At 38.2% G+C, this 7030-nt stretch overlaps 1 long non-coding RNA gene across 3 annotated transcripts in view; it reads right to left on the bottom strand.

Moving 5' to 3' along the window:
- The window catches only part of LOC311605965, a 307310-nt gene that overhangs the window by 14828 nt on the left and 285452 nt on the right, over positions 1-7030 (bottom strand). The gene's annotated exons all lie outside the window — the stretch shown is intronic.

A 7030-nucleotide genomic window follows, 5' to 3' on the forward strand; every position in this document is an offset into this window, starting at 1 on the left:
CTGGAAATGCTGAAACTCACTATTTTGATATTGTTAAAATTGGAGGGAGATCACTACATATTCATATGCCTTTTGTCTTTCTTTTGGTCTTTATTTCTTTGTAATATTGTCAGTTCTCACCAACGATTAGCCAAAATTTGATATTCAATCACTTTAACTCTGACTTGTGCATTAACTTCTGAGTAATTTCTTTACCTTATATTCGAGGGACACTTAGGAATTTTTAAAAGTGTGCTTATTGGGTCTTTGCAGACCTATTGGAGGTCACAGTGCGGCCTTTAGGTTCCTCTAGGGCAATGGTTATTAAGCTTCCTAATGCTGCAACCCTTTAATACAGTTCCTCATGTTGTGACCATAAAATTATATTTGTTGCTATTTCATAGCTATAGTTTTGCCACTGCGATGAATCATAATACAAATATTTTTGTAGATAAAGGTTTGCTAAAGGGGTCACAACCCAGTAGTTGAAAACTGCAACTCTAAAGCATTTGGTCCATATAGATATGAAACTTGTTTTCCAGATTGAGCTCCTAAGAAGCAAAAAGTTGGCTGAAGAAAAGTTTCCATTGGAGACCATTAATAAATTGCCTTAGGGACATGTTCAGTATCTGGGGACCAGGCATCAGTGCCACAGACGGAACCTGAGGAGGCTGACGTGAATTCCACCCCTACCACTTATCAGACTTGTACGCAAAGGCAAGTCTCATAACTACGTACAGCATGTCACCTCTACTTGTACATAATTAATGTGTTACTAGTTATTAATCATATCTTCCTTCATGGGTTGTTTGCATAGTACAGTATAACTGCAGAGCAGCTGCTAGCACAACGCCTGGTCCACTAAAAAAATAAAATAAAATGAACACATGACAATCAGCATGGCCCCCTCCTTTCTTCTCCCTGGTTGCTGATTCATAATCTATTAGAGACTAGAATTGAAGGGGGGTGACTTTTGCAGTCTATTTTCCTTAGATTTCCTTTGGTTCAATATGTATCTGTCTCCTGTTTCCTACCCAGAGTTTGTAACCCCACGTTAGCAATGCTGAAGGTGTTGCTATGGCTACAGCCAACCTGTGACTTCAGGAGTTGATAAATCAGCAGAAGACAGAGCCTGTGCTTTCCTGCACATGTCCTGGGAATGGAGAGAAAGAGGAGAGTTCTGGAGGATCCTGAGTGATGATCCTGGGTCTTCAGCAGGAAAGGATACAAGTCACGGTGTGGTGTGAGGTCTGTGCATGGCGTATGTGCCTTTCACCACTTGCTTAGCCACTTCAGACCTTCCTGAGGGAGCACATGGCAAAATTCTCCAGACTCAAACACAAGGTCAATTTTTGCTGTAGGTCTGACTGAACTTTTAGTCCCTCCTTCGTTTTCAGTGTGGTATCTTGTTCGTACAGTTTAGAAACAAAGTCAACCTGATTTTTACTCTTTAGGGAAAAAAATTTATGAAGGGAAGTCTCTTCCCACATAAATATCCCACCCACCTTACCAGTTGTCTACTGAATTAATTTAGTTGCTAGAAAGAGCTAATGCCCAGCCACATCATTCCCCTCACTCTTGCTAACACTGCGCCCCTTTGCATGTAGGTGGGTTCTGTTTTTTTGGGGGGGGGCCTTTTTGCTTTTATAGCATTACTGTGGTATAAATTAAGAGAAAACTGAATACATTCAGCACACATGTGATGCATTGGTATGTGCTTAAAAGGCAGCATAATTTCCACAATCGGGCTAATAAACTTACAACTTCAGAGATTTTTTAAAAAACAATGTGATAAGAATTCCTCAAATCTCTCTCAGGAAGTTTCAGAACCATCGCACTGTATTATTAGCAATGCACATTAGACCTCTAGAACGTGTTTCTTGTAGCTGCAAGTTATACGCAGACCAGCAGCCTCCTCTGACCCCCGATAATCACCTTCTACTCTCTCTGTTTATTAATTCAACATTTTTACATTCCATTAAATGACATTATGTGGTATTTCCCTTTCAGAATTTGGTTATTTCATGTACTATAGTATTCACTGGGGTATAAAGGACATTTGATCAAGTGACAGCTTTTTTAAAAGGTGGAATAGTATTCTGTATGTGCATGTACATATCGCGCGCGCACACACACACACACACACACACACACACACACACACACACACACTTCTTTGTTCATCTGTTGTTGATGACATCTCACTTGGAGTTACTGCTACTATGCCTGGTGCTGCAGTGAGCATAGACATTTAGACATCTCTTCTATACAGTAATTTAATTTCCTATTCATATTTATCTAAAGGCAGAATTGCTGGTTACATGATCATTCTGTTTTGAAATTTGTGAGTAACCTCCATAATGTTTTCCATAACTGCTGACCCCATTTACATCCCTAGCAATGATGTGTAAAGACCTCTTCACTCCACATCGCCAGGGAAATTCAAGTCAATGCCACAGGAAAATATCATTTCACATCTGTTGAGATGTCAATTATCTTTGTCATTCTAGCGAGGGATCATTTCATCCCCAGTTTGAATAAAATGAATTTATCAATTCAGTCAAAATCCTCAACCTGGAAGGCAACAAGCATGCATAAATGATTTCATCACACCCTATGCCATCCACTTAACATATGCTTTCTCGTTTTATCTTTCCAGCTACACTATAGAGTAGCTGGTGTTTCCTTTCTTCACAGAAGTAAGTACTTTGCCTGAAGTCATAGAATTTGTAAGTCTCCCAGCCATGGGAGCCTGATACTATCTAATTGCAGAGCCAGCTTTTTTCTTCTTCCTTTCTGTTACATTGTTTTGTAATCAGGTAGGCATTTTAGGCTCAGTACAGAGTACTATACCTATGTCAAAAGTACACATATCATTATGGGCTGCCTCTTTGACTTAGGCTAATACTGTATCTTAGTTTCTCCCTAAAGTTTTTCAGTATTCATCAGTGCAACCTATTCTAGGGTTGCTGGTCTTTGAAATATATATATGGAATCAAATCAATGCACAAATGTTGTCTGTGGAATTTCATGTCTAGTGAATGGCACTTGGCTCCAGAAAAATGAATTTCCCTTTTCTATTTGGTCTTTAAAAGGCCTGGTCACTATTCACACAACAGAGCAGATGTGTATGCTAACTTTCCCCAACAGATTCATTGCTTTCTTTATTAGTGTAAGGAAGGAAAGGACATGGTGAATAAAAAATAGACTTTTGACCATGACCAGTCAGAATACAGTCTCTTAATACCTCCAGTGATCCCACTCAATTACATCTGTCTAAAAGAAGTGACCAAGAATCTCTCTGATACCAAGGGCCAAAGACCCAGAGGTGCTAGAAGATGAACTAACCATTGGCTCACTCTGTGCAACAGGCCTTTTGAAATGGACAACTATCATATTTTGAAACTCAAAGGGTGAATTTATTTCTTCACTGTATTTTTGTGTCTGTTTGCCATTCAGTTCTCATTTCCAGTTGCATATCCCTAGTGTCGGTGTGACAATGTAGTAAAAATATTGATGTGATCTTCCAAACATAATCTGCCTTCCTTATTCAATGATCTCGCATTGGTAGATTCAATCAAAATAATAAAAATATACACAAAAGTGTTCTATTAAGCTGTAAAATTTTTTTAAAGTTTAATATTTTTATGTGTCCAGTGCTAAATCTAAATGAAAATTTGAATCTACACACTATGTTCTGCAGCCTTATGCCATTTTTTCAGATCCCCAGTGTCTTCTAAGAGGAGTGGCCTTTGATATGGAAGACTTTGTACTAGTTGAGTGACCCCGCCATATCTTCCCTGATAGTCACTTAGTTGTCAATTTGACAATACTGGAAAGAGGTCTTATCTACTGAGTAATTGCACTCATCAGATTGGCCTATGGGCATTTTCATGATTGGTCATTGGTGTGTGAGAATCCATCCCACTGTGGGAGGTGACACTATCGGATTGGTGAGGCGGAGTAAGAATAAGCCAGTATAGCATCCCTCCATGGTCTCTGTTTCAGGTCCTGCTCCAGGTCCCTGCCTTGAATTCCTACCATGCCCACCCTATCCCCTAGAATGGATTAAAATCTATAAGTCAAATAAACTCTTTCCTAGACTACTTGTTTCTGTCAGTGTTCTATCACAGTAACAGAGATCAAACTACATCACTGCATAAACATTAGTTATCTTTGTCAGCTCTTTCCAATCTATGATTAGAATTAAAAAAAAAAAGAACAAACACTGAGAAACAACAAGATAGAGCCAATGATTACTGAGTCCAAATCTAGAAACAAGCACCAACCCTATTTAATACGTGAAGTTAACAGGATCCTAAAGTTAAAGGGACTGGCAAAAGGAATTTAGCTGGTAAAGTGTACAGTCAGCTTCAAGTGTGTCAGTCTCTGAAAGACAAAAAACATCAGTTTAACCTCATGTCAAACTCTGACCACGCCTATCTTGCCTTCCCTTTTCATCTTCTTTGCTGACTTTCTTAATTTCTTCTCCATCCATCCATGCTTGTTTATGCCTAGTGCCATAGAGGTTGTACTTGTTGACTCTACATGTTAGATTCTAAAACAGCCAAATCCTGGGAATCCAAGCTTTTGATACATAGTTAGAACTCAACAGTGTGGGTACCTGACCATCAAATGACAAGGATCATTGACTTTCTTGTACTCTCTGTCTTTATCATGTAAAAATGTGAATTTTGATTTATTTATTGCACAACACATTGGTTTGTTAAATTACACTTCCAGTCATTGCTCACAAAATATATAGGACAATTAAGGGACCATATGCTTCTAAGCAGTATAAAATTGTCTAAGGAAGATTAACTCATTTCCTTTAATTCAGTTATATATATAAATTTATATTTTATCTATATTTGTTGATTTTACTCATGACAAACATTGTGAGGCCCTTTCTTTTCCAAGAGTGTTCTTGGAAGTACTGTGAAGCCATGAGATGCAAGGTTAATAGGAGTCAGCAGGTCACATGCATTATTGACTGTCCAGTGAAAAGAAATATGATTAAGATTTTAAGCAAATAGGCTGCCAGAAAGGAATGTAAATTGCTTTTAATATCATAACTTCAGTTCCATTGAAGAGTCTGAATGGATGCCAGGCATGTTAACAATGCTGTTAATTTCAAAGACTGGCTGTTTCTTAAACAGCTTTTGGAGCTAAACTGTAGGTCAGTGTTGGCAAATGATGTGGAAGAATGTGCCATAGTTTCAAACTGGGCCATGGCCTGAGGTCACCACAAACAGAAGAGTACCACACTTTTTGCCTCACTTTGCATCTAGATCTAGGTCAGTCACAACATCCAACATCAGACATTTACTAAATACCTACAAGTCCATATACAACCCTATCTCTGAAATACACATCAAATCTTCCTCAAATCTGCGTCTATTTGTCCCTGGTTCTCCTGAATGACATCACCCCTTTGTTTTGCCTTGCCCTCAGGTCTCGCTTTTCATAAACTGTGGGTAGAGCATCCTTAAGATTAAGTTGGAGTTTGGCAAACATCAATAATTCATCACATTCACTATCATGTGTTCTTGTCCCATTTCAAAGCACAGGCTATATTTGTAGAATAGATATATAGAAAGTGATCCAGTTGTTTCATTGAGTATAACAAACCACATCAAAATTTATTAACTTGAAATAACAATATTTACTTTGCTCAGAATAGTTTAGAAGGTTGGGAAATGGCCTGCAGCCTAATTGTGATTACTTAGCATTGGCTGAGCCACTGAGTCATTGACAGAATCTATACATGTCATCGTCTGGGTCTCACAGTAAGATGAAGATAGGTGGATGGTTCTTGAGGGATTATTGGACCATATTTCCTAAAGTTGTTAATTTTATAGTATAGAGTAGAGGAGTGAGCAAGTGCAAATGCTCACGGAATAATCTAGGGAGAGTGTAAGGGAACATCTTGTTTATGAGCAGTCTCCAACAGTGCTTGTGGTGGGAATGATGATCTCAATTAAAGAAGTTAAGACTGATTCCTAGAAGAAACTCTACTTCTGCTATGTATTAGAAGGCATTTGTATCATTTGTTGGTTTGTTCTTCTTTCATGAGAGTTTATATAGGGAGTTCAATGCAGGGAGTTCAGTCCTGCTGTTTTCATCACTGAAATACCCAAAGGCTAAATGTGATGATTATAATGCTGGATAAGGAAGAGTCCACCAGAAGACTTCAAATTTAGTGGAAGAACCTCATAAGCATTGCCCTAGCCATTGTGCTGCCCCATGCATATACCTGCTAAACCTGAATCACATCTGCAGGTGGCTTATGGATCTATGTGCAGAACTGGGATTTGTACCTAAGGTTCAAGTTACTCATGAGTAGATTAAAATGAGTTAATCATCAATCTACATGCTATTTTTGATTTATGTTAATTTTTAGTTCAAATCTTTCTTAATAGAAACAAAAGATTTGTGTGAACAATGACCCTAGTTAACTATCTTGTCTCTCTACTAAGCTCATGGTTATTAGTTGTTGAGACACATTCCAAGTTCAGACTATTGTCTATCCCTCCCTAGTTGACTATACTGAACTCCTGGTAGTCATGTACCCAATCTTGCTCCTCTCTAATGTTGATGGAGCCTTGGGATCCAGCTAGACCAATTCATACTCTCTCTAAGTCTTGAGAGTTAAGCTGAGTGAGACATTATGTTTCTATGTTTGGTTGACACTAATATTTAAATTGCCAAAATGTGCCTGAGTGATTTTGACATAGTCACTGTGCTTCCCTGTGAAGATGTCTGTTGTACCTAAGTCATTTGTCCAGGTAGATTGGAGATGTGAATGTGTACCTGACACTATCGTAATCATGTAACTTTGAAGCAAGAGAATGTAGTTGACAGAGGAAAGGAAACCTGCATTCAGAGAAGCCAGTATCACTTTCAGTACTGCATTCCTACTTGGATTTCAAGAGATGATACCCTCTAGTTTTATAATAAATGCTTCTAGTGATGCTTATTAAAGTAGGAAAATATTTATTCAGCTGCAAGAGTTCTGTTAAATAGGTGATTTTTAACTAATAGATCATCA

Source organism: Acomys minous (genome assembly GCF_964271855.1).
Source record: "Acomys minous genome assembly, chromosome: 9".
NCBI classification, from domain to species: Eukaryota; Metazoa; Chordata; class Mammalia; order Rodentia; family Muridae; genus Acomys; species Acomys minous.